Genomic DNA, 26,438 nt, shown 5'->3' on the forward strand with positions numbered 1-26,438 from the left:
TTTACATTTAATAATTGGGCCCCACCATTTGCCGCTCATACACTCAACTTCATCCTTTTCGCCTGTTTGTTTTTTTAATTTTTTTCGAATACTTCCTTGTGTTCTGAAACATATTCTCATACAGATTTTCATTTTCTTCCCATTTTAGTGTGTAAAATCTTTAAATCGTTATCTGCTAACAGCTTGAAATGTGTACATGATAGGCGTGAAATTAATCAGTACATTCAGCTGCATATGCACTTCAGAACTTGCATGCGTACCTGTTTGTTTATTGTGTGTATCTTCTAAACGAGGGGTGGGCAAACTTTTTAGCCTGAGGGCCACATTGGGGTTGCGCAACTGTATGGAGGGATGGGTAGGGAAGGCTGTACCCCCCCCAAACAGCCTGGCCCCCACCCCCTATCCACCCCCTCCCACTTCACACCCCCCTCAGAACCCTTGACCCATCCAACCCCCCCCCCCGCTCCTTGACCGCCCCCTCCCAGGACCCCCCATCCCTAACCCCTCCCGGGACCCCACCCCCCTATCCAACCCCATCCCTGCTACCTGTCCCCCAACTGCCACGACCCCTATCCACACCCCCGCCCCTGGGGACCCCATCCCTTATCCAACTCCCCCTGCTCCCCGACCCCTGACTACCCCTGGGGACCCCCTGCCCCTTATCCAACCCCCCCGCTCCCCACCCCCTCACCATGCTGGAGCCAGCCACGCTGCCCGACAGGAGCAGCGGGCCAGAGTGCTGCCCGCGTGGCGGCATAGCTGCAGGGGAGGGGGGACAGCAGGGGAGGAGCCATGGACTAGCCTCCCCGGCAGGGAGCTCACGGGCCGGGCAGAATGGTCCGGCCCATGGGCTGTAGTTTGCCCACCTCTGTTCTAAACTAATACATAGCCTTACTTCAACAGGCAGCTTTGCACGTACACACAGATTAATATATTATAATACATAGATCTCACACAGTGGATTGTATTTTCCTAATAAAACAAGTTATTTTTATATATTGGAATGATGCAAAAGTAGGGTGAAAATCAGAAAAAACTAAATCCTTTTTCTGAAACCTGGGAATTTTTTTGGTAAAAATCGGTTTAAACTGAAAATGAAGGGGCTTATATATGGTGCTTGAGGGTTAGAGAATCCACCCCAACACATGAGCAGGGTGTAGGGTATCAGAACCTATATAAAATAGAATAGCTCTGCAGCCTCTGTTCAGCAGCTATTCTGGGCCCTATGCTGGAATGACATGATGACCCCTGTTGGGGGTTTGCAGCCCTCACTTTAGGCCTCTTCTGTGCTGGGCTGTGTGGAAGTGGCATAGGAGCCCTGCTAAAACACACAGGGAAGATGTGGAGGCCCTCTGTTCATAGCAGGCCGTCTGCCACACAGTACAAAGACTGCACTTCTGTTGTACGGGAATGAGGAAGGTGCCAGAGCCCCTGCACATTGATGTGTGAATTTCACCACAGATACAGAAATGCCCAGAATCTCACGTCATTACAAATCTAATCTATCCACCTCCCAAGCCTTACCTTAGACATCAACTCCCAAAAATAAAATCTACAGCATAAGACCATTATACAAATACAGACTATTAATGAGAGAACAAAAAAGCATGCTGTTATCAGGAAATAAAAACAATAAAACCTGCCTCAATACACATTATTGGCTTGCATGCTGCAAGCAGATCAGAAGGTTCAATTAACAAAATTCCTACAACCATATATTAACATTTTTGTACTAAAATTTCCTCCTGCTCCCAGTCTCTAAATGATCCTCTGAATTAATAAAATATAGCTGTCGCACCTAGGTATCCTTTTATCAAAGAGAAGTCACAACTGTTCTGCTGAAAATGAAGACTATTGATTTAGAGCCGTGGTTCCCAAGCTCCCATTGGCCTGGAGCAGCGAACCGCAGCCACTGGGAGCTGTGATCGGCAGAACCTGTGGACGCAGCAGGTAAACAAACCGGCGTGGCCCACCAGGGGCTTTCCCCGCACAAGCGGCTGAACAAGTTTGGGAACCACTGATTTAGAGACCTCAGGTCTGCGTCCTCTGTGCTGGTCCTAATGTACTTTGAAGATGTATACCATATCAAGTGACTTTGTCTCATTCTTTCTTTGAAAGCCAGTACATTCATAGTTTTGAGGATTACCATCATATTCATTTTGTGTTTGTGTCTCTATATTTTTAGCTAATAAAACCCCAGATATCTGTGTTATTTAATTTTTTTCCCCTATTGGTGTCATAGAAACCACTCATTTTCATTTTAGGCAAGCTCAATGTTTCATTAATGATGCAGCATTATTCAGTCTCTGTCTGGTAGAACTACCGGCCATTTTTAAAAGAGGTCTGATTTTCACAATTCACTATAATTTCCATTTTTAAAAATTAAAAAATATTGTAAAGCTTTCCCAACAAGGAAGATACATTCATTTTTATACACAAGCCAAAAGTGTAAGGCTGGACGATCCAGTTGTTCCAGGGCTAGCCTTGTATTTGGCAGACACAGGTTCAATCTCCTGCTCTACCACAGCTCTCCTGTCTGACACTGGGCAATTCACCAGTTCCCATCTGTGCTATGGGGCTAATAGTACTTCCCTAACTCACTGGGGTATTATGAGGTTCACTACAATAAAGATTGTGAGCCACTCCGAAATCACAGTAATGGGGCCCTTTATAGAAATTCTATCGCTTTGCTGGCACAGGTTGCTGTGAAGTTATGCCTTCCTTCAACCGCTGTCACACAGATGATTGCCAAACTAAAACATGTATAGCTTGTCACATCGAAGGATGGATCCATGGTGTAGAAGTAGACATAGGAAGTATACCCCTGTGCTGGTCAGACCCACTATCTGCAATCAGACAGCAGAACCTGTCTGGATTAAATTATTTAGGCACTGGGGAGATTTGTGGGGAAGGGACAGCCTATGGATACCAGGGATGGGAAAACTACGGCCCTTGGGCCGGTTCTGGCACACAAGCCGTTTTAAGCCTGCCCACAAGCTCCCGCTGGGGAGCGGGGTCTGGGGCTTGCCCCGCTCCGGTGCTCCAGCTGGGGTGCCGGATTGTGGGCCACGCCACGCACCTCCTGGAAGCAGCCTCATGGCCCCTCTCCGAGGGTTGGGGCAGTTTCTCGTTTAGGAGCTGGAGAAGGGACATGCCACTGCTTCCGGGAAGCCGCTTGAGGTAAGCGCCCCTCGGAGCCTGCACCCCATAGTCTCTCCCCGCACCCCAAATCCCTGCCCCAGCCCTGATCCCCCTCCTGCTCTCCAACTCCCTTGATCCCAGCACAGAGCATCCTCCTGCACCCCAAACCTCTCATCGCCAGCCCCACCCCAGAGCCCACAACCCCAGCTGGAACCTGCACCCCTTCCCGCATCCCTACCCCAGCCCCGATCCCCCTCAATCTGAGCTCAGAACTCCCTCCTACACCCAAAACTCCTCATCCCCAGCCCCACCCCAGAGCCCTTACCCCCTCTGTCACCCCAACCCCAATTTTGTGAGCATTTGTGGCTCACCATACAATTTCTATTCCCTGATGTGGCCCTCAGGCCAAACAGTTTGCCCACCCCTGGCCCATACAGAGCTAATGAACCTTCACTAAAGTAGAAGTAAGCTGCTGGCACAGAACGTTGAGAAGGTCTGGAGGAATAAGGTTCCTTGAGTCGCCTCCAGGGGAACCTAGGTCCACCCTGTATTCTGGGTTCCAATCCAAGGACCTTCAAACCAGCAGTTCAGCTCTGTACTCTCTGCCTTTACTGCTCTTTCCCAGGACTTCAATAGGGTTGACTTGGGTTTGGGTTTTGATTTAAATGGGCTCTACCTTGCATTAAGGAGTGTGACTGCAGTCAGCAGCTAGCCTCAACTCTTAGGCTTTATAGAAGCCTCACCTGTTCCTGCCCTGGTGAGCTTCATTCTCAGTTAGCAGCATTGCCCCTTAGATCCCCAGCAGGTGCAGCTTACGGCTAATTGGCCTTTCCTGCTAGCTTTAACCCCATTAGTTAGTGCCAATCTTTAAAAAAGGGAAGAAGGAGGATCCTAGGAACTACAGGCCAGTCAGCCTCACCTCAGTCCCTGGAAAAATCATGGAGCAGGTCCTCAAAGAATCAATCCTGAAGCACTTGCATGAGAGGAAAGTGATCAGGAACAGCCAGCATGGATTCACCAAGGGAAGGTCATGCCTGACTAATCTAATCGCCTTTTATGATGAGATTACTGGTTCTGTGGATGAAGGGAAAGCAGTGGATGTATTGTTTCTTGACTTTAGCAAAGCTTTTGACACGGTTTCCCACAGTATTCTTGTCAGCAAGTTAAGGAAGTATGGGCTGGATGAATGCACTATAAGGTGGGTAGAAAGCTGGCTAGATTGTCGGGCTCAACGGGTAGTGATCAATGGCTCCATGTCTAGTTGGCAGCCGGTGTCAAGTGGAGTGCCCCAGGGGTCGGTCCTGGGGCCGGTTTTGTTCAATATCTTCATAAATGATCTGGAGGATGGTGTAGATTGCACTCTCAGCAAATTTGCGGATGATACTAAACTGGGAGGAGTGGTAGATATGCTGGAGGGGAGGGATAGGCTACAGAAGGACCTAGACAAATTGGAGGATTGGGCCAAAAGAAATCCTATGAGGTTCAATAAGGATAAGTGCAGGGTCCTGCACTTAGGACGGAAGAATCCAATGCACCGCTACAGACTAGGGGCCGAATGGCTAGGCAGCAGTTCTGCGGAAAAGGACCTAGGAGTGACAGTGGACGAGAAGCTGGATATGAGTCAACAATGTGCCCTTGTTGCCAAGAAGGCCAATGGCATTTTGGGATGTATAAGTAGGGGCATAGCGAGCAGATCGAGGGACGTGATCGTTCCCCTCTATTCGACATTGGTGAGGCCTCATCTGGAGTACTGTGCCAGTTTTGGGCCCCACACTACAAGAAGGATGTGGATAAATTGGAGAGAGTCCAGCGAAGGGCAACAAAAATGATTAGAGGTCTAGAACACATGACTTATGAGGAGAGGCTGAGGGAGCTGGGATTGTTTAGTCTGCAGAAGAGAAGAATGAGGGGGGATTTGATAGCTGCTTTCAACTACCTGAAAGGGGGTTCCAAAGAGGATGGCTCTAGACTGTTCTCAATGGTAGCAGATGACAGAACGAGGGGTAATGGTCTCAAGTTGCAGAGGGGGAGGTTTAGATTGGATATTAGGAAAAACTTTTTCACTAAGAGGGTGGTGAAACACTGGAATGCGTTACCTAGGGAGGTGGTAGAATCTCCTTCCTTAGGGGTTTTTAAGGTCAGGCTTGACAAAGCCCTGGCTGGGATGATTTAACTGGGAATTGGTCCTGCTTCGAGCAGGGGGTTGGACTAGATGACCTTCTGGGGTCCCTTCCAACCCTGATATTCTATGATTCTATGATTCTATGAGTACTGGTGTGGAGTGAACATCCCCATCACACCAGCAAATCTTACATTAAAGATTTTTAGAAAATCCTCTTTTCTACTAATAATAGCCCTGATCCTGAACAAAACAGGCAAGAATAACTGAAAAAAACAAACAACCCCTCAAGTCTATTCTTACCTATTTTTAAGCGTGAAATTGAAACGTGGCTACTTGGAATTTCACAGTAGCAAGAACGGAAAGTTCTTAGATCTTCTTGTTCAAAAAGCAGAGGCCTCTGTCATATCAACCAAATGAGATTATCCTTTAGCAATACAGGGTCTATGACACACGGCTGAACGGTTCTAACTTTATCCAGTGGAGGCCAATGGTATGTAGACACAATAACTCCTATACTGATGTGTTTTATAGTAAAAATCACACATTATTCCTTAGCATACTTGCATTTTCCTGACTCACATCCAAATGAATGTCAAGGTCAACATATAAATATATTTGGAGTCTCCAAAGGGTTAAAATAGCAAAAATAAAAATAGAAAGCACACTATTATCATTAATAGTAGTAGTTTTGTGGAAATGCCTGGGATATCCAGTCCTGGCCCCACTCCGGGGTGCAGGGTTGGGGGCTGCACCATGCAGCTCCCGGAAGCAGCTGTGTGGCCCCACTCTGAGGGTGGGGGGCTGCTCCACATGTAGGAGTTGGAGAAGGGACATGCCACTGCTTCTGGGAGCCGCTCGAGGGAAGCGCTCCTCGGAGCCTGCGCTCCTGAGCTTCTCCCCACACCCCAACTCCCTGCCGCACCCCTGATCCTCCTCCTGCTCTCCAAACCCCTTGAGCCCAGCACGGAGCATCCTCCTGCACCCCAAACCTCTCATCCCCAGCCCCACCCTAGAGCTCTTACCCCCTCTGGTACCCCAACCCCAATTTTATGAGCATTCATGGCCCGCCATACAATTTCTATTCCCCAATGTGACCCTGAGGCCAAAAAGTTTGCCCACCCCTGGTTAAACTGATAAATAGTCAAAGGCTCAGACCTTCTGGGTGTGGGCTGAGCAAACACAGTCACTAGCTCAGGCCCTTTGGCCTAGGGGTTAGTGCTCATCCAACCTCGAGTGTGGGGGAAAGGATAGGGGGAACTTGGCCCATCCTGCTTCACTGGGTCCCAGCCTAGGGCCCTTGAAGCTGGGCTGATGGAGAAACAAAGAATCATAGAATCATAGATTTGTAGGACTGCAAGCGACCTCAAGAGGTCATCTAGTCCAGTCACCTGCTGGAGGTTGCTGGCTCAAGTCTTGGCAATGCAACAGGTCCAGTGTCTCGTTTACTTGGGCTGCTTCCTACTGGTGTCTGGCTGGGTTGCTCCACAACTGCTGGGACCTGGTTCCCTGTCTCCACGTCGAGCAGCTCCCTCTGGGTTCCTCTGTCTCCTGGGGCCACGGCTTGCCTTCTCTCCAGGCTGGCTTATGAGTGTTGTCACCCGCCCCAGCCAGTCATGGGCTCCACAGGTGGTTCGGCTCCTTGGAAAGGACTTCAGACTCTTTCCTTGGTCTGATCTCAACTGCAGAGCTGCAGAGCCTGGCCCTTATGGTTCCTGCGAGTGGGATGGGGCGGGGCTAACCACGTCCAACACAGTGAATTAATGGACAAAATGAGGCCACTACATCTCATTACCCAAACACACCCCTTAAGTCAATCTCTGAGGCATTGGAGATGGCAGTTTTACCTTCCCCAACCCTGGAAAAGAAATCTGCATTTAGGGGTGTCTTATCAGCTTGATGTCAAACTGAAAAGGTGAATCGTTGAAAGGTCAAGTACCACCTCATGGTACTTGGTCTCTTTTGTAGTATGCAGCCAATTCAATGGGGTATGGTTAGTCACTAGTGTAAAAGGGGCTCCCAGCAGATAATACCGCAAGGTATCTACTGTCAACTTGACAGTGAGGGCCTCCTATAATGGGGTGCTCCACCCTCTGAACTTCTTGGGAAAGGAGCACTCCCAGCCATACCTCCAAGGCATCTGTTTGGAGGATGAACCTCTCAAGAGAAGACAGGGCTGAACAGCACATGTTCTTGGCACAGGCAGTTTATAAGTGCCTGGAAGGCTCAGATGCAATCTTCCATACAGTGAAATTTGTTGGGGGCTGTTCTTCAGAAGCTCAATAATGTGGCCACGAGCAATAAGAAGTTGAGGACAAAGTGGTAATAATAGCCCACCAACCCCAAGAACTGTCGTACCTGCTTCTTGGTTGACAGTGGTAGATAGATCTGTAGGGCCTGGACTTTACCAACAAAGGGGTGGATTTGACTGCCGCCCAGGGTGTATCCTAGATAGGTGGTCTCTTCTCAGCCTAGTTTGCATTTGATGTGATTTGCCGTGAGCCCAGCGCTGTGTAAGGCTCAGAGGATGGCCACCACTTGGTTGGGAAGGTCCCCCCCAGTTACTGATATACACAACCACATCATCCAAGTAGGTGGCAGCATAGATGCATGTGGTCATAGGATGTGGTCCATCACGGTGGTTGGTGCCCCATAGAGCCCAAAGGGCATTCTGGTAAATTAGTATAGTCCTGCTGGGGTGGCAAAGGCTGTCTTCTCCTTGGAGGTCAGATCCAGTGGGATTTGCTAGTATCCTTTTGTGAGGTCTAGAGTGGTAATGTAATTGGCATCGCCCACCTGGTCAAACAGGTCATGGGCCCAAGGCATCAGGTACGCGTCAACTTAGATATGGCTTTCACCCTCCTGAAGTCTATACAGAACCTGAGGGTTCCATCGGGTTTCGGGACCAGAATGATGGGGCTGTGCCTTGATTACCCTTAGTTCTATTATGGCTCAGACCTCCTTCTTCACTCTCCCTCACATTTACTGCAGCAGAGGCCAAGTGTTCTCATGGATGATCTTCCCCAGGGTTGTCAGGATCGTGTGCTGCATGAGGGAGGTTTGTCCTGGTCAGGCTGTAAAGAGCTTGGGGAAGGCTTTCAGCAGACTGCTGTCTTGCTTCTCTTGTTCGGTACTCAGGCTGTCTCCAATTTGGGGTTTCTCAGTGTCTGTTGGGACTGGGGCCTGCAGACCCAATTCCGGTTCAGCGCTATATGAGGCAATCAGCAACCCCTCCCGATCCCGCCAGGATTACAGGACATTTACTTGATAAATTTGTTGTTTTTTTCTCTTGGCCAGCTGCTGGTTCTCATAGCTAAACAGGTCCCACTTGGCTGATAACCTTCTAGGGCCCCTGCCCTCGGGTGAGCAGTTTTGACTCCCTGGAGGGAAGCAACAGGAGAACCCTATCCTTGGATTCAAAGGCATAGGACAGACGTTACAGCTGAACTGGAGGAGGGACAGAGTGAAATCCCAGAAGTAAATTCCAGGAAAGTATACAGATCAGGGAGCTGAATAAAAATAGGCACAGGGCCAGAGAGTTCACTGGGTAGGGGCAGAAGCAGGCAAAGCAGAGACTTCTGCACTTGGGGAGAGGGAGTAAAATGGGGCCCAGCCTGGGCCACCCCTTCCCCAGACCAGAACTGTGCAGGATACCCACAAACACACACATAGGATTTGGGACATTAGGACCCAGGAAGTGCCTCCCCACCCCCATATGGGCTGTAGAGAGGAGCTAGCCAGACTCTCCAGCCAGGAAGGGACCTTTGGACCTCCCGTCATTCAGAGAACTCTGCAGTTTTATGTGGACTTTCTCTGCCCTGTGCTGATTGTCTGTTTGCTCCAGCCCTCCTGCTCCTCCTCCCCCGCAGTCTCTTCACCTCAGCTTCACTCCGCACCTACCCCTCTTACCCTCTTCTTCCCTGCACTGATTCCCCCAACTTTTTTTTCCATTTAGCTTATCCCGCTCCTAACTAACCCCACCAAAACCAACAACAAGAATTAAAAAATAGTGGAACTAGTGTGATATTTGCTGCTGTCACATTGTTCACTCTACTTGTGTGTTATTCCCCTCCCTCAACCCGTATCTGTCTTGTGTATTTAGATTGCAAGCTCTTTGGGACAGGCACATCTACTACTTTGCATTTATACAGTGGCTGGCACAATGGGGCCCCATTCGTTATTGGCCGTTACGCTCTACTATAATAAGCAAGTTAAATAATAAAAAATATTTGTCCTTTTAGATCTGTTGGTGATATTTCCTACTGTTGACCATGGCATTCTAGTATCTCAGCTCGGAGATGGAGCCCGTGTTGACAGGCTGACATAGGATTCTCACAGAGAATGGCATCTGTACTTTTACCTCCTAAATACTCCCCAGTGGAATCCTGAAATGCTCAGTCTTCTCCCACATCCTTTTAAATGTCTTCATGGAGCCAATGGGCATCTTTGTGAGACACCAGGGTCTCAAATCCCTCAATATGACACCCCACTCTGCTACTCTTTTGTCTTCAACCTCAATTGTACCATCTCCCTACTGTCCTGCTTAGAATCAGTACTTGCATGAAGCTGAACCCAGGCAATATGGAGATGATATTGGAGGAGAAGGGGAATCTCTTGGAAGTCCTAGCAACCAGTACCAGATCACCCTCCACTGTAGAGGATCTACTCCCAGACTGGGAAATCAGATCTCCTTGACTCCTTACTGCTGCTGAGCACATAGGGCCAGATTTTCAAGTGTTCAACATCTACAATTCATGCCAGATTTTCAAAATTGCTCAACATGTTTGGTTTCAAAAATGCGTCCTTGATTGTGGGTGATGAACTTTTGAAAATCTGTCCCAATCAGTGCAGAAGGTAGCAGCCTGCCTTCTCAACAACACTGGTGAATGAAAACACATCACTTTGGAGCTCCACTCACAACACTGGCTCTGCACAGAACACCAAGTGAATTCAAGATCTCACTGTTAATCATTGGATTGTGGACCTAGGCTTGGTCCCCCTGGAAGCGATGTAGGGGATGGGGCTGTTTCCATTGACTGTGAACTGCTTTCCACTGGTGCACTACATTGGGGTTTAGGCTTCGGCTGAGCTTCTTGTGTAGGGTTATCTGCTGCTGCCAGTGCAGGTTCGGTGGGGCCCGCTGGTGTTGGGGTTGCAAGTGCCAGCAATGGTTCTGGTGCTGGTTGTTCCGCTGGTTCCGGTTCTGGGACTGGCTCTGTCTGGGTGTCTGGGACTGGATCCACTACTGCCGTTGCAGACGTTGGCATGGGGTCCGGTTCCATTACCTCTGACCGGGTCCTGGTTGAAGTTTCCAGAACAGAGCTAGGCATGACAGCTTGCTTAGCTTGGCTGCAGGTGACCATTCCCACCCTCTTGGTTAGCTTCACATGATTGGCCAAGTCTTCCCCCAACAGCATGGGGATGGGATAATCATCATAGACTGCAAAAGTCCACATTCCTGGACAGGCAACTTGGCTGTAGGCAAATTGAAAGAGTTGGACTTGAAGGGTTGAATTGTTACTTGGATCTCTGAGTTGATTAAATTGGGGTCCACTAAGGAAGCATGGATAGCCGACACTTGCACTCCGGTGTTCCTCCACGCAGTGACCTTCTTCCCGCCCACACTCACAGTTTCCCTCCGCTCCGAGGGTATCTGGGAGGCATCTGGGCCTGAGGACCTCTGGTGTGATTCCAGTGCAATGAACTGTAATCTGTTGGGGTTCTTGGGGCAGTTGGCCTTTACACGCCCCGGCTCGTTACATTTAAAACATCGTTCAGCTGACGGGTCACTGGGGCGAGGTGGGTTGCTGGAGAACGGTGTGGCACAACGATAAGGTGTCTGGAGTGTTCCTTGGGTTGTAGTTGGGGCCTTGGGCTGTCCCTGGTAGTATGGTGTGGTCTGAGTTTGTCCCTTCTGGTATCCGTTCCAACTGCGACCAGGATTGTTCCTTTCTCCTCCCTCCACCCGTTTTGTTCCGGTTTGCCCCTTCTGATATTCGCCCCAACTGCTACTAGTTTTTTTCTTTTCTGCCATCTCCCCCACCTCGATTACAGTTGTGGGCTTCCCATCTAGGATGTATCTTTCTTTTTCCTCAGGAACACCCTCTAAGAACTGCTCCATTTGCATTAGGAAGGGCAAATCTTCTGGAGATTTAACACTTGCTCCTGTTATCCAGGCATCCCAGTGTTTCACAATGTGGTAGGCATGTCGGGTAAATGACACGTCTGGTTTCCACCTTAGGGCTCTGATCCGCCAACAGGAATGCTCGGGTGTTAGCTGCATTCTGACTCTCACCTGGGTTTTAAACAGTTCATACTTGTTCATGTGTTCCTTAGGCATTTCAGCCGCCACCTCAGCTAAGTGTCCACTGAGCTGCGGCCTCAGCTCTACCATGTATTGGTCTGTAGAGATGCTGTACCCAAGGCAGGCCCTTTCGAAGTTTTCTAAGAAGGCCTCAGTATCACTGCCTGCCTTGTAGGTGGGGAAATTTCTGGGATGGGAAGTGGTACCTGGAGAAGGATTGCTAGGGTTTGTTGGTATATTCTGCTGAGCCTTTGCCTTCTCCATCTCCAGTGTATGCTTCCCCTCTTTTTCCTTTGCCTCCATAGCTCTCCTGTGGGCAGCCTCCATTTCATTTTCCTTTGCCTCCATTTTTCTCCTGTGGGCAGCCTCTTTTTCCTCCTCAGCATGCTTCCATTCATGATAAATTCATGGAGGACAGGGATGGTGTCCCTAGCCTCTGTTTGCCAGGAGCTGGGAATGGGTGACAGGAGGGAATGTTTGGGGGGAAAGTGGCGACGCCATGTGGAGATGACAATCCCTCCTGAGTCCTGCTGCGTGGTGGGGCTGGTCAGCCACATGTGGCTCGGGGCGAGAGTGCCACCTCCACCCCGACTTGCTATTTAAGTACTACTTTAAAAAAAAGAGGAAATTAGACCTATACCTATGAGTATTAAGTTTCCTGCCCCCCAGTATAGAAGTCAAGCTATGCCTATGGTGCCACACATCAGCAGATCAAGTGGCAACAAGCCTGCATGTCCGGCAGCAATCACTGTTCAGGCAGCGGCACTGCAGAAACAGGAGCTGGGGGCTATAGTGAATCACACACTGAATATGAGTAATGCTGCAAAAAAGGCAAATGTCATTTGGGGAGGCATTAACAGGAGTGTTGTATGTAAAACAAAAGGCAGTAATTGTTTCACCCTCTTGACATAGGTGAGGCCTCAGCTGAAATATAGTGTCCAGTTTTGGGCACTTTACTTAAATAAGGATGTGAACGAATTGGAGAGAGTTCACAGGTGAGCAACAAAAACAATAAAAGGTTTAGAAAATTGTGCATCCATAGTCTAAAAAAAGACGTCTAAGGGGGAACATGATAGTTTTCAACTATGTAAAAGGTTGTTATAAAGAGGGCAACGATCAATTGTTCTCAGTGTCCACCGAGGATAGGACAAGAGGTGACTAGCTCAGTTTGCAGCAGGGGCGATTTCTGTTGGAGATTAGGAAAACTTTTTTCAACTACAAGGATAGTTAAACACTAGAACTGGCTAACAAGGAAGGCTGTGGAATCTCTGGAGGTTTTAAAGAAAAGGTTAGGCAGACACCTGCAGGGTTGGTCTAGGTATAATTACTCCTGCCTAAGTGCAGGGGGTTGGATTACATGACCGCTTGAGGTCCCATTCACTTAGGCATTTTTGACTCTGGGATTCTGTTATGCAGATATATTCAGTTCTTCTAATGTTTTCCAAGGATTGGTCAGTCATGGTGACCTGAAGTCTCTGGCAGTGTCAGAAAACACCACAGCCCCAACTAATGAACAACTATAAATACAAAGATAAAATCTCAGTCATTCTTAGGAATCCTGCTTCTTAAGAGTTCTCCTGTAGCATGTAGCAACCACATCCTAACTTCCCAACTGCTTGAAAACCGATTAATTCTGCTTTGATTATAACATTGAAATCCAGATTAACTTCATTTCGCTGATGTTAATGGAACTACTTTTGATTAACACTAAATTCTTCCCTTACTGAGTACAGCACTACCACCTGCTTCATGCTCCTGTTCTGACCTTTGTTCCTTCCTGGTAAGAATTCAACCAACCTTACTTCTCCAAGGCCAGCAGGCTCCTTCACTTAACTAATTATTCATCTATTTAAAATTCCTAAAAGAGTAAGGGGGGGGAGTCTCTTAGAATGTATAACAAACTACTGCATCTCACTTGCGCATCACAGAATCCCGCAGGTGAACTGGGCTAGAAAAACAGATGGGGAAAGAACTCTCTAGTTTTCTCTAAGGGTTATTCCTGGCTTCTCTCAACTGTTATAGACTTCAGTCTTTTCAGCTTTCTATAATTTCCTTTGGCAAGTTCTGAGTGAATAAAGGAAGAGAAGGTAATAGTTAGAAGAGGAGGTAGTTGGCCTAGAACGGGAAGAGAAAGAAAGGTAAAACACAATTGTTGAGAGAAGAGGGCCTTTTCTGCTGCCTTTTTTCCACAATGCCTGCTTGACAAATATGCTGGTTGCGTCAGGAGAATGGTTGTAACAAAATGGAGCTGCTTGCCATGAGATCTAATCTTTTTGGTCTGGTGCTTCTCTGCAGTTCTTCACTATCTAACTACTGATTGGTTAGCTGTGGAAGAATAATCCATTTCCATACAAGAATACTGAAGGTGTTTGTGACAATCCCTTCAATGACATCCCCAGTAAGCCCATGATTAACAACACTGAAAAAGCTGGTCAGACTCCCGACCTGAGAGTTAGTTGTTGTAGATAGCTGCAGATATCTCAGGCAGATTTCTGTGGCAGTTGGAAACTAAGAAAATCCCTTCGAACTCCAGAATGGCCTCCATGACACTAGTGCTCAGAAATCTGAGCTTTCACTGGCTAGCAGCTATGTGGAATCTTATTTTCTGGATAGGAACCCTAAGCCACTTATCTCTTTTGTCTTCTTAAAAAGACTCTACTTCTATTGTGGAGGGCTAAGACTTGCATTTTCATTACGCACTCATGTTAATTCAGTTTAGTGTAAGTGTAGCACTTTGGGACTGTAGTTTCTCTCTAGGCTGGAATCTGATTTTAAAATTCAGTCAACTACCAAAGTAGTACTGTAGATTTATGAATCCCATGTAATACTGAAAATGAAGTGCTGAAGTATGTTAACTTTATCAAAGCTTTAACTGTATGCTTTACCAAGTGGCTTTTAATCTGTGGTCTGTCGACCTCTGGGGGTCTGCAGACTAAGATTTCCAAAGGGGGTCTGCATCTCCATTCAAATATTTTTAGGGGTCCGCAAATGAAAAATGGTTGGAAACCGCTGCTTTATACACATCTCTGTACCAAACAGACCAACTAAGCAGAAAATCTCAAAATAGCTTTCCATAAAGACTAAAATGATACCCAATCCTCTCTCAATGTAAGCCATACGAAGGCAGGGGGACAGTTTTTCCCTCATTGGGGGACGGTCTCATGGCATCTCAATAGCATATATATGGTGCTCCCCATCTTAAAGCATATGGTAAGCATTAGCTGATCCTCACTATATCCCTGTGAAAGTGTGAGAGTATCATCTCCATGTTACTGATGGAGACACTGAGATCACAGATGTTAGTATCAGAAGCTGAATAACAGATGTTAGTGGCTTCAAGTCCTGACTCTGGATGCTACTGTAATCTAAATTAAGGAAAGAGAGCGATTGGGTACTATTCCAAAGTCCCTAATGTAGACTGGAGCCTAGCTCTACTAATTGTTGTACAAACAAATATGAACACTGTGGCTTACCAACCTCACTATCAATGTAGGCAAATTCTAAAGCTACAGTGACAAGAAAGCATTCTAGCTGAGTGTTTTGCAAAAGTCTAGTAAAAGCCATGTAGAACTTTAACATTTCTTTCCTTCTGCATAGTTCAACAATTTTATTTCATATTCAATGTACCCTCTTCATATAAATAGTTATGCCTATCACCATCAAACTGCAAGTTTATAGTATAAAGCTTCATCAGGAGAACATCCATAAATGACTAAATATCTGCACAGAAACCCTCCCAATATAGAAAATATAACTTAAGGGAGAAAACTCTGTTTTGCAGAGACTTCTGCTTTATGTAGAGAATGCTGAGTAAACAAGCAAATAAACATAGACCCTTAATCACATTAATGGTTCATTATTCTAACACTTCTATTCATATAAACAATCGTTCTCCCCTTCTTCCAGATCTCCTTCCCACTTAGAAATATGGGCAAAGTGGCAGAGATCTCACACCGGAATGTACTAGAATGCTTAGGTTTCAGAGTAACAGCCGTGTTAGTCTGTATTCGCAAAAAGAAAAGGAGTACTTGTGGCACCTTAGAGACTAACCAGTTTATTTGAGCATAAGCTTTCGTGAGCTACAGCATCCGATGAAGTGAGCTGTAGCTCACGAAAGCTTATGCTCAAATAAATTGGCTAGTCTCTAAGGTGCCACAAGTACTCCTTTTCTTTTTTCTAGAGCGCTTAAAATGCCTGAATGTGAAGTGTCCTGGGGCAGAGCCTCCTCAGTGACAGGCTTTTGACACGAATTAATTTTCCTCAGTGTGAATAGCTGTAGCTAGTAGCTTTTGTTTTTTAGACCTCATATATTGTAACTTTTAGATAGCTCTGTGACCAGGATCAGAAAATAAGTTTGCCTGATGGTACCCATAGTTTAGGGCCTTATTTGGCATTTCTTATCCCTTCTCACTTTTCTTATTTGACAGTTACCAGACTCTTTCCTGCATCACAGTCTGCAAACAGGAAAAAGGCAGCAGCAGTTTTTTGTTTATAATTTGTTTTGTAGCATGAGTTAAAAATATCAGTGGTTAACTGTGTAACCTCAGCAGCAGGGGGTGGAAATGTACTGGAACAAACTTTTGCTTTCAGAAGTGTGTTCAAACTTCAGCACAAAATTAATTGACAATAACAAATGCAACTACATCCAGTCCAGTGATTACACAATGTATTTGTTCCATTTACAGTACTTTCTGATATCTTCACATCTGCTAGCAAAACTATTTCAATAACTGGTTTATTAATCTGCTAGTGTATTTAAGGCAGTGTTTAAGTAAGTCACTTTAAAAAAAAACCTCTTGAAACCAGTTTCCAGACCAGCATATGAAAACTGCTATCAACCATCTGTTAACGCTGCTCCACTCCCTATTAATCTCCAAAGATACATGAGTTAAAGATTCTCATCACTCATTTTAAAACCTTGCATCCTCACTTCCCAGAGTAGTTCCTGAATCTGGGGATCAGTTAGCATCCTAGAAGCTCCTGCATAGTTTAGTGGGCCCTCGTAGCATCTAGGGTGAGGTGGCTCCTCTGGTCACCTCAGTAGGTGGTGGTGGTCTCAGATATATTCTCTGTTAGGGGAACGTATCCTGCTATGGCAAACAGGTGGATTTGAGCTAATAGGTCCTTTTCATATCTTGCTGCTCTAATCTTTTATCCTGCTGTACAATCCTAAAGGTTTAACTGCACAAACAGAAAGTGTTTGAGGTAGTGAGTCAAAGCCATGTTAGTTTTGTTTTCAAAGCCTGCATTTTCTGTTCACATCATTTTCACATCAATGTCAATACCGTGATCCTGATTTGGAAGTAATCTGAGTAGAATACAGCACCTAATTTCCAAACACATATTTTACCCTGTTTTTCCTTGATGGCTGGGCTCTAGAAAGCAGAGAAGTGGCTCATTCAGCAGCCTTCTTTCATAGGGCTGAGTGTGTATAATATATTAGGAGTACTTGTGGCACCTTAGAGACTAACAAAGGTGCCTCAAGTACTCCTGTTCTTTTTGTGGATACAGACTAACACGGCTGCTATTCTGAAACCTATTATATATTACAAACTCTATTATAAAAATAAGACTTTTGCTTGTTAAAATCAGTCACAATGTGAATCTGCTTTATTTTTATGAGTGCTGTGGTATCTGATTTTGATGCTCTTACCCGATAAGTTATCTTCAGGGTGTGTCAACTCTTAAATCCATTTTTTTTAAAAAAATCACAGTTCAGGGATTCAAAGGAAGAGCACAGGTCATCACTGATTAGGCACTGATGGTCAGTCAGTTGACAGCAATTTGTCAGGGCCCAGGAGGAGCAGCCTACAACTTCAGAGAGGGATCTTATTTCAGTGGCAGCCATGTCAAGAGTGAGACCAGAAGAATCTAGAGGTGTTAATGAAAGCACTTCCTAATTTTTTTTCTTTGATGGGGGGCATTGGACACTTGGCACTGAAGGACTATGGAATGGACAAAAAGAACCCCAGATGCACAGAGTAAGTGCACACCTTGCCTAAACTGCTCAAGAAAACTCGTAGGGGTAACAAAGCCCACACTGCATGTGGCCCGCTTTGCAGATGATGAGTTTGGCTCAGTGGTGGGAGAGTCTGAGGCAAGATTAGCATTTTAGTACAAGCAGCAAATGTCACTGGGCAAAGAAAGAAGACTGACTTGTTTTTTAAATGCAGAATTGTTCCCATTAGTGGAAGACCTGGAAGATCCACTTCATGATGTGGAAGGGGAGGTTGGTAAACGACCCTACAGAATATCAGGAATAACTAGAAACACTTGGAATCTCCAAAATGTATTTTACACACTTCTTCTATCTCTCATAAAAAATAACCCAAAAACCTTAACTGAACTGCTAAAAGGGGCATGTTCCTAAACTGAGCAACTACATAACTATCTTACTGTAGCCTTCCTCCTGCTTCCATCTGTTACCTCTGTTTCATATCATGACAAAGCCTGAGACTGAGCTTTTGATGGCTTTCTAGATTTTCCATGACGTACGCAGAACACGTGTAGGTGCTATAAAATTCATGCTTTTTGTAATGTTGAAAGCCTCACATGCTGGACTTGTTGTTTCTTATTTGCTCTTGAACTATGCCCGGGAACTAATCTCAATTCTGAACCTATTTAACAGGTTCTGGGTTAACCCAAATGGCTACAGGTTCTCCCCCAGCCCCTTCCATACACTCTGCCATACTGTTGCCAATAAGATTTTTTTTAAAGAGGATTACCAGATGTCCAACCCTTAAAAGATTCAGTGTGGATCAAAACTAGCAGTAAAGCAGACAGTTTACTTGGAAGGATAATGTAACAATTACAACTCTTCAAAATATTTGCAAGAAAATATATCTAGTTTTGGAGTGAATGCCACATGGTTGCATGTTTCATTAGCAACTCTCAGTAGGGTCATCAAAAGGTTCTTTAGTATGTATTTGCATGAAGTTATTTCACATCCTGTACAGTAGTTATGACATCAAATGAGGCAAAACTTGGGGACGGGGGTGGATTGACAGTTTCACTCTGAAACTGAGTTGATTCTAACCTAAAGTTTGCAGCAAAATCTAGGTCTTATGACCAGACTAAGTATCTAAACAGATGAGACTGCTCCTACACTCTTGCAAAAGTACACCATAATTGGGGTGGCAAGAATGAGGAAGCAAAATGTGTCATTAGGTTGAGACAGTTGAGGTTGTGGGTTTTGTATCAGTTGCTGGTGAACGCTGAACTAGTAAAACTCCATGGTTTTGCTTTGTGTGATGGCCCATCCACTCCCAATCTTTGTTCAGGCCTGGGTTGATGGTGTTCAGTTTGCAGGTTAGTTCCAATTCAGCAGTCTACTATTTCCCCATGTTTATTCCCCCCGCCCACCCCCCCAGCTGTTCCTCAGACGTTCTTGTCAGCTGCTGGAAATGGCCCACCTTGATTATCACTACAAAAGGTTTTCTCCCCCCAGCTCTCCTGCTGGTAATAGCTCACCTTACCTGATCACTCTCATTACAGTGTGTATGGTAACACCCATTGTTTCATGTTCTCTGTGTATATAAAACTCCCCACTGTATTTTCCACTGAATGCATCTGATGAAGTGAGCTGTAGCTCATGAAAGCTTATGCTCAAATAAATTTGTTCATCTCTAAGGTGCCACAAGTACTCCATTTCTTTTTGCAGATACAGAGTAACACAGCTGCTACTCTGAAACCATTTATAAGTGTAATAGAAAAGAACCCAGACTGTTTCCATGCACTTGCTGTGTTTGAACTGTGTTTCTGTTTATAGTGAAACTTTGCCTAGAGTGAAGATCTTCCACTGATGAAGAAAAAATCCCATCAGAGGAGGAGGGACCCATTTCATATGGAAAGTTTTCAGGGTTTTTTCCCCCTGGGCCACTTGTAATCCTCCCTAGAATACATATATCAATTCTGTTTTCATTTTTCACCACCATGTCCAGAGCTCTTACTAGCTCCTGACTATGTATCAGGCTCAAACATTGGGTTCAAACACTCAGACCTGCTGACCAGTCACAGCTGAGCTAAGAGGTGGAGAGAAATACTTTCCCAACCAGCCAAGGACTGAAAGGAAGATTTGTTGCTGAATGCTGTTGTCTTGGAACTGGCTTCCTGGCAGGCCTTCCTGATCATGCTGCCAAAAATTTCCAATTGTAAAAGGCTGCTGCAGCGTCCAAAAATATGTAGCACTGTTTTGAACAAAGGAATGGGGGTGAAGGAACCCACGTCACTCCAGTGTCTGATTCTGCACAGAATGTGTTCTAAGGGCTGTAGAAAGTTCCTGAAGAAAGGGTTGAAGAAAGATACTTCTCAGGGGATTGGGAAGGTGCCAATTTTAACCTCCAGAATGGACTCTACTTCCTCTCCATTTGGGAAGATGGCTGTCCCCTTAAAAGGTATAGAGTTTTTTTTTCCTCTCCACCATTCCTCCAAATCTGCTAATAAAAGCACCAAGTTCATATTGAGAACATCTTGAGCTAGTAGTTTGGCTTTGAGGAACCTCTCAAGTCACTAGACTGCTGTCAGAGGAGATTTTGTAACACAGCCTTAAGATTGCCGATCAGATCTCTTCACCTCATTTTTTGTGTAACGTGCTTCTGGTCAAATGCGAACACGTTTTTTGGGATGCAGCAGTTCTCAAGCGAAAGTGGCTAAATACAACGTTAGAGCTTTTTCTCCTGCAGTAGCCTGCCTGGCCAAAACCAGAAAATGAAGACTAGTGTGGTGGAGGCAGTGTGTCTTAGGCCTGGTCTACAGTAGAAAATTAAGTCTGCTTTACTACATTGTTCAGGGGCATGAAAAATCCACACCCCTGAGTGGTGTAGTTAAGCCGACCTAACTCCCAGTGTCAACAGAGCTAGGCTGACGGAAGAATTCTTCCATTGCCCTAGCTGCCACCTCTCGAGGAGGTGGCTTATCCATGCCGACAGGAGAACACTTCCCGTCGGCATAGGCAATGTCTACACTGAAGTGCTATAGTGGCACAGCTATGCCTGTGTAGCATTTTAAATGTAGATGTACCCTTAGTAGAGAGGTGGGCAAACTATGGGACTGTTCTGCCTGGCCCCTGAGCTCCTGGCACGGGAGGCTAGCCCCTGGCCCCTCCCCTGCTGTTCTCCCTCCCCCGCAGCCTGAGTGCACCGCGCTGCCCGTGCAACACTCTGGGTGGCGGGGCTGTGAGCTCCTGGCCTGACCCGGTGCTCTGTGCTGCATGGCACAGCTACCTGTCCTGGTGCAGCCACACCACCAGCCACCGGTGCTCCAGGCAGCGCAGTAAGGGGGAAAGGAGTAGGGGGGTTGGATAGAGGGGGTGGAGGTGTGGATGGGGTCAGGGCAGTCAGAGGGCCGGGAACAGGGGGGTTGAATGGAACAGGGGTCCCGGGGGGGCAGTCAGGAAGGAGAAGGGGGGTTAGATGGGGCGGCGGGGAGCAGTTGGGGCGGGGAGTCCGGGGGCGGTCAGGGGAAAGAGAGTTGGGGGGTGGATAGGGCAGGGGTCCCCGGGGGGCCATCAGGGAACGGGGGGGGGGTTGGATGTGGCAGGAGTCCCGGGATGGCCATCAGGGGGCGAGAAGCGGGGGGGTCAGATAGGGGAGGCTGTGCCTCCTCAAACAGCCAGGCATGGCCAAGCCCCCACCCCCTAACTGGCCCTCCATACAATTTCAGAAACCCGATGCGGCCCTCAGGCCAAAATGTTTGCCCACCCCTGCCTTCGTATTTACAGAATTGCAGCAGCCATGATTAAAACTTTGGTTCTCAGTATTGCCAACCCCAAATATTCAAAAATCATGAGTCAGGCTCACAAAAAAACCGTGAGATTGGCTTTAAAAATCCCAGTTATGTAAATAATAGATTTGGTGTTCAGCTTTTTGAGCCTTTAGAGCATACTGGGGGTCACATTTTGAAGTTTTCTCTACAGCCACAAGGACTAGAAACGTACTTGTTCTTTAAGAATGAAAGCTGAAATCATCCCACATCTACCTGACACGAGGAGTTGGGGCTTAAGGAAAATAATAATGATCATGAGACTTATGACAAAATGAGAGTTGGCAACGCTGCACCGCTAACACATTGTGACCCTGGGCAAATCACTTCTGTTCCTCCTTTTTCTGTAAACTGGGTGGGGATTAGCTTTCTGTTATATGCTTGTACAGTGCCTAGCACAGTAGAGCTAATGATCTGTGACTGAGGCCCCTGTGCATTATCACATTACAAATCAATAATAAAAGTGACCTTTCTTCATCAAGCACTTTCAGATTATCCAATGAAAAGTGCTATATACGTCCAAAGTGTAATTGCACTTATGAGGCCGTCCTGTCAGTCAGGAAGTGAACTGCTGAGGTAGCGGTAAATCAAAAATAAACCTTATGGATCACTAAGAAACTGCAAGATCCGTTCAGCAGAACACGAAACATACTGTATATAAAATGCTGCACGCTCAGTGTGACATTTTGGTAAGACTTTGGTGTCTTCAGTTTCAGAAAAAAGGACTTAAACAAAGCATGCTCTCTAGCTTGCTAGGCCAATAATATCAAAAGTAAACAGGATGCTGGTCAATAGATGGATGGATTTTTAATCAGTCAAAATGGATTGTGTAAAATCCCAGAGTGGATAAGAGAATTTCCTTTAAGAAGTCCTGTGTAAAATATTTATTTCTGCAGAAATTGACCACTTTGTACATTAAAATCATCAAGCCCTCCCACAGCTGGAAAGCGTAACTGTTTTTTCAACTTGCCCTTTATTATTTTGCTTTTCAGTTTGTGTTAGAAAACCGCACACTGGGAGACACTGGCCAAATATGCCCTGTGGAGGAGTAGTTCTGCTAGAGTGTGTGCAGTACCCCTAGACTTCGGGAAAGTTTGGGATTGTACTTCATGGCTCAGCTTTATTTTCCCTATTTCTTGCATTTGGGTCATTTGGCGTTGTGCACTATTCAGAGTTTAGTTTTTTTGCCAAGGAGAGAGGGAGGGTATTTAAACTTTCTCGGAAATATTTTAACATTTCTCTGAATGCAACAGTTTGAAAGCTCTTGGGGTTTTGATTCTTTGAGGAAGGGGGATTGGTGGGGGGTTTGCGCAGCATCAAAGTTACCTAGGCTGGTGTTCGCTCCTCCCCACCCCCCGCCTTGCCCCTAGACTCAGATAAATGAGCTTTTTTGATGTTGTTGTTCTACTCCCCTTCTCACACCCTCCCCCAAAGCCAGTTAAATTTCTGCAAGCTGAAGACTTTCCTCTTCCCTCCCCTCTTTTTTTGGTATGTGGAGCCCCCCCCCCATCCCACCCCCATGGAGAGCTTTGTCCATCTATCTTTGTCCATTCTGCTCTCTTTCTTATTGCCCTGTTCAGCTCTAGGATAAGTGAGCTGTAGCTCACGAAAGCTCATGCTCAAATAAACTGGTTAGTCTCTAAGGTGCCACAAGTACTCCTTTTCTTTTTGCGAATACAGACTAACACGGCTGTTACTCTGAAACCTTTCTTCAGTTCTGTGATTAAAACTCTATGAAAGCATTTGGGGTTTTTCTACTTTGCACTTCATATTCTCCCCCTCCCCCCACATAGCTCTGTAAAATATTTTACACTTCAGAGTAACGTTTTATAAAGAATATCTGTTGCCACTGCCAGCCACAGCTCCAGAACTCCCCCCTCTAACCAGAACATGTTGCAGGATTCTTCCCTGACTTAAAAATGAAGGAAATAAGTAAACCAACCTTACAGACCTCCATTGCAATACCTCCAGCCATAAAGCCCTTGTAATAACACCATAATGGCTCCGTGCCCAATGGAAAATATCCATCCGCTCCCAGCAGCAGATAACTCCAGTCTGCGTGCTATATAACTTGTTTGTTTGGGTTTTGGTATTTTTTTCCCCCTCTTCTCCGTTATTCGTTACTCAACCCTATCTCCTCCTCCCCTGCACAAACATGTCTCAGCACACTGAGCCCGGACCTTGCAGTGGCTCTGCGAGTCATAGTACAGAACACTGTGTCCTGTTGATAATTCCTGTTCACTTTGCAAATGTTACCATTGTTTTATTCCTTTTCTTTCCCAGGCTGCAGCCCCACCCGCACTCAATATCAGTCGGGCATAAAACATCCAGACTTAACAATATGCTTACCAGAGTTGTCCTTAGCTTTCACCCTTAATATTTGATCATTGAGGGATCAACTTTAAACCTCAGATCAGGGCAGAAGTAGAATTATGAAAGGGGGAAGTGATGGCGTATCTGCTGGGCTGTTCCTGTAAGATAGGGCCTTACTTCCTGCCATTGTGCAAAAACATATGAAATAGAAAAAAACTCAGTACAGATACGATCGTGTTTTATGGGGGGGAGGGGGACAAGAGGACAGGCTTTCAGTCCTAAATGAGGATAGACTCCCATAATCTGACCTGAGACACAAGTGAAACTAGACGCAACCTTATTTTGAGAACTCGGTGCATTAGTATTCTAGCCTTTCCTTTCCAGGACCTGAACATATCTAGGAAAAGGATAAAGTAGAAATTTGGTGCTCTGTTGCAACAACATCTCACCTTTCCAATAGCAGTAATTGCCCAGGAAACAAACATCTCCTCCAGCAGGATATGTCTGGCTTTAAAACCAACAATCCACAAAAATACCCTGTGACAGGTGTCGGTCCCCCGAGCCCCTAGGGGCGATGGAGAGCTATGGTCTCCGTGGCAGGCCTCAGCCACACCTTCTGGGCGTTGGGGAATTAGCGGGGAAGGTGTGCCAGCACGAGTCAGTAGCGCGCCCCTCAGGCAGGGGAGCGCCGGGGTAGGGGAACGCAGGCCCACCCAACTCCACTCCGTTCCAGCCCAGGACCCTGGCAGTGGCGGGAGGCGAAAGTCCCGCCGCTGGGTCAGCGGGGCCGTCCGCGCCCGCTGCCAAACACACCCACCCCATGGTGTAGTTGGGCCCCTGGGCTACTTCCTACCCGGTCCCTCAGGCAGGTCGCTCCGGTCCCTCCATCTCCTCCGGGTATTCCGCTGCGGGCAGCTCTGGTCCCTCCATCTCGTCTGCGTATTCCGCTGCGGACCACCCCCGCTCCCCCTCGGTATCGGACTCACGCTGGCCCGGGCTGCCATCAGGCCCCTCCAGGTCCTCTGGGTATTCAGCGGCTGGCAGCCCTGGTTGCCACAGGCCTTCCTCCCGGTCAGGCTCCTCCTTGCCCAGGGCTTCGCCTGGGTCAGCAGCAGGATCGCGAGGGAGCAGCCTGTGTCTCCCTCCCTCCCTGGTGCTCTCTTCACTGGGCAGAGGGCCCCACCCTTTGTACTTCCTGTCCCACCCTTCCCCTTCCGGGGATTGGCGGAAGCTTGGCCTGGCCCCGCCCGCCCAGGCTGCAAGGGTGGCTCTTTACCCTCTGGTTCAGAGGGGAGCCACCCTGGCTCCCTACATACCCCACCCCTCAAATCCAGCTCCCGCTCTTCGGAGCTGGCGTCCTCACCTTCTCCAAGGCGGGATAGGAAATCCACATTGGCGTTGTCTCGTCCCGCCTGATGGTGAATCGTGAAAGCATAGGGCTGCAGAGCGAGATACCATCGCATCAGCCTGGCATTATTGTCCTTCATCTTATTAAGCCACTTCAGAGGTGCGTGGTCCGTAACCAGTATAAAGGGGGCCCCCCGAGGAGGTAGTAGCGGAGAGAATCGACTGCCCACTTAACGGCGAGGGCCTCTTTCTCCACGACGGAGTAGTTCCGTTCTCTGGGGAACAGCTTTTGACTGAGGTAAACAATTGGGTGTTCCTCCCCGTCCACCTCCTGCGAGAGGACCGCCCCAAGCCCAACGCTTGAGGCATCTGTCTGGTCAATAAAGTCACGATGAAAGTCGTGGCTGAAGAGTATTGGATCGCTACACAGCCGGTCTTTGATAGTTCGAAAGGCCGTCTCGCACTTGTTGGACCAATGCACCCGGCGGACTGTCCTTGGTCAAGAGCTCCGTTAGCGGGGTCGTAATGCTTGCGAAGTGGGGTACAAACCGCCGGTAATAACCAGCCAAGCCCAAAAATTGATGTACTTGCCTCTTCGTGGTCGGCACCGGACATTCCTGGAGTCCTTGGACCTTCCCGATGAGGGGGCGGACCTGTCCCTGGCCCAAGGTGTACTCCAGGTAAGTGGTTTCCTCCCGCCCGATTCGGCATTTTTTCGGGTTGGCCGTCAGCCTGGCTGCGCGGAGGTCCCAGAGGACTGCTGCTACTTGGTTAAGATGTTCCTCCCAGTTAGTCCCATAGATGACCACATCATCCAGGTAGGCCGCTGCGTATTTCGTGTGTGGTTGCAACACCCGGTCCATCAAACGCTGGAAGGTTGCTGCGGCCCCATGTAGGCCGAAAGGCATCCGGGTGAAATGGTATAACCCTGAAGGGGTGGCAAACGCGGTCTTCTCCTTGGACCTGGGATCCAAGGGGATCTGCCAGTACCCTTTGGTGAGATCTAAAGTGGTGATATAACAGGCCTCCCTGAGCCGGTCGAGGAGCTCATCGACGCGGGGCATCGGATAGGTGTCAAATTTTGAGATGGCGTTGACCCTCCGGAAGTCAATGCAAAACCGCCGGCTCCCATTGGGCTTCAGTATGAGGACGACGGGGCTCCGCCACTCGCTCTGGGAGGGCTCAATAACACCCAGCTCCAACATCGCCTGGACTTCCTCCTCTACGGCCTCCCGCATTTGCCTAGGCAATGGCCGGGTTGTCTCTTGGACCATCACCCCGGGTTCCATCTGGATCACATGGTAGGTGAGCGTAGTCCGCCCGGGTTTCGTGGTGAACGTTTTGGGGAATGCCCTCACTAAGCAGAGGGCCTGTTCTTGCTGCTCGACGGTCAGTGTCTCTGCTAGCTGGGGTTCACCATTATACGACTCCTCGGGTGGTTGGGGCCCCAGTTCC

General features: G+C 47.4%; 1 protein-coding gene across 4 annotated transcripts in view; it reads right to left on the minus strand.

Annotated features, from left to right (window-relative positions):
• Positions 1 to 23,797, minus strand: part of LOC144276020 (N-acetyllactosaminide alpha-1,3-galactosyltransferase-like) — a 63,564-nt gene extending 39,767 nt beyond the window's left edge. For 2 of the 4 annotated variants that reach the window (XM_077835835.1, XM_077835829.1), the window contains exon 1: positions 23,266 to 23,403. The gene's annotated coding sequence lies outside the window, so the exon portion shown is untranslated. Of the gene's footprint in view, positions 1 to 23,265; positions 23,410 to 23,672 lie in introns of those variants that run through there. The other 2 variants (XM_077835830.1, XM_077835831.1) reach the window with 2 other exon arrangements.
• Between the last annotated feature and the right edge of the window lie 2,641 nt (positions 23,798 to 26,438).

Source organism: Eretmochelys imbricata, chromosome 16, assembly GCF_965152235.1.
Source record: "Eretmochelys imbricata isolate rEreImb1 chromosome 16, rEreImb1.hap1, whole genome shotgun sequence".
Lineage (NCBI taxonomy): Eukaryota > Metazoa > Chordata > Testudines > Cheloniidae > Eretmochelys > Eretmochelys imbricata.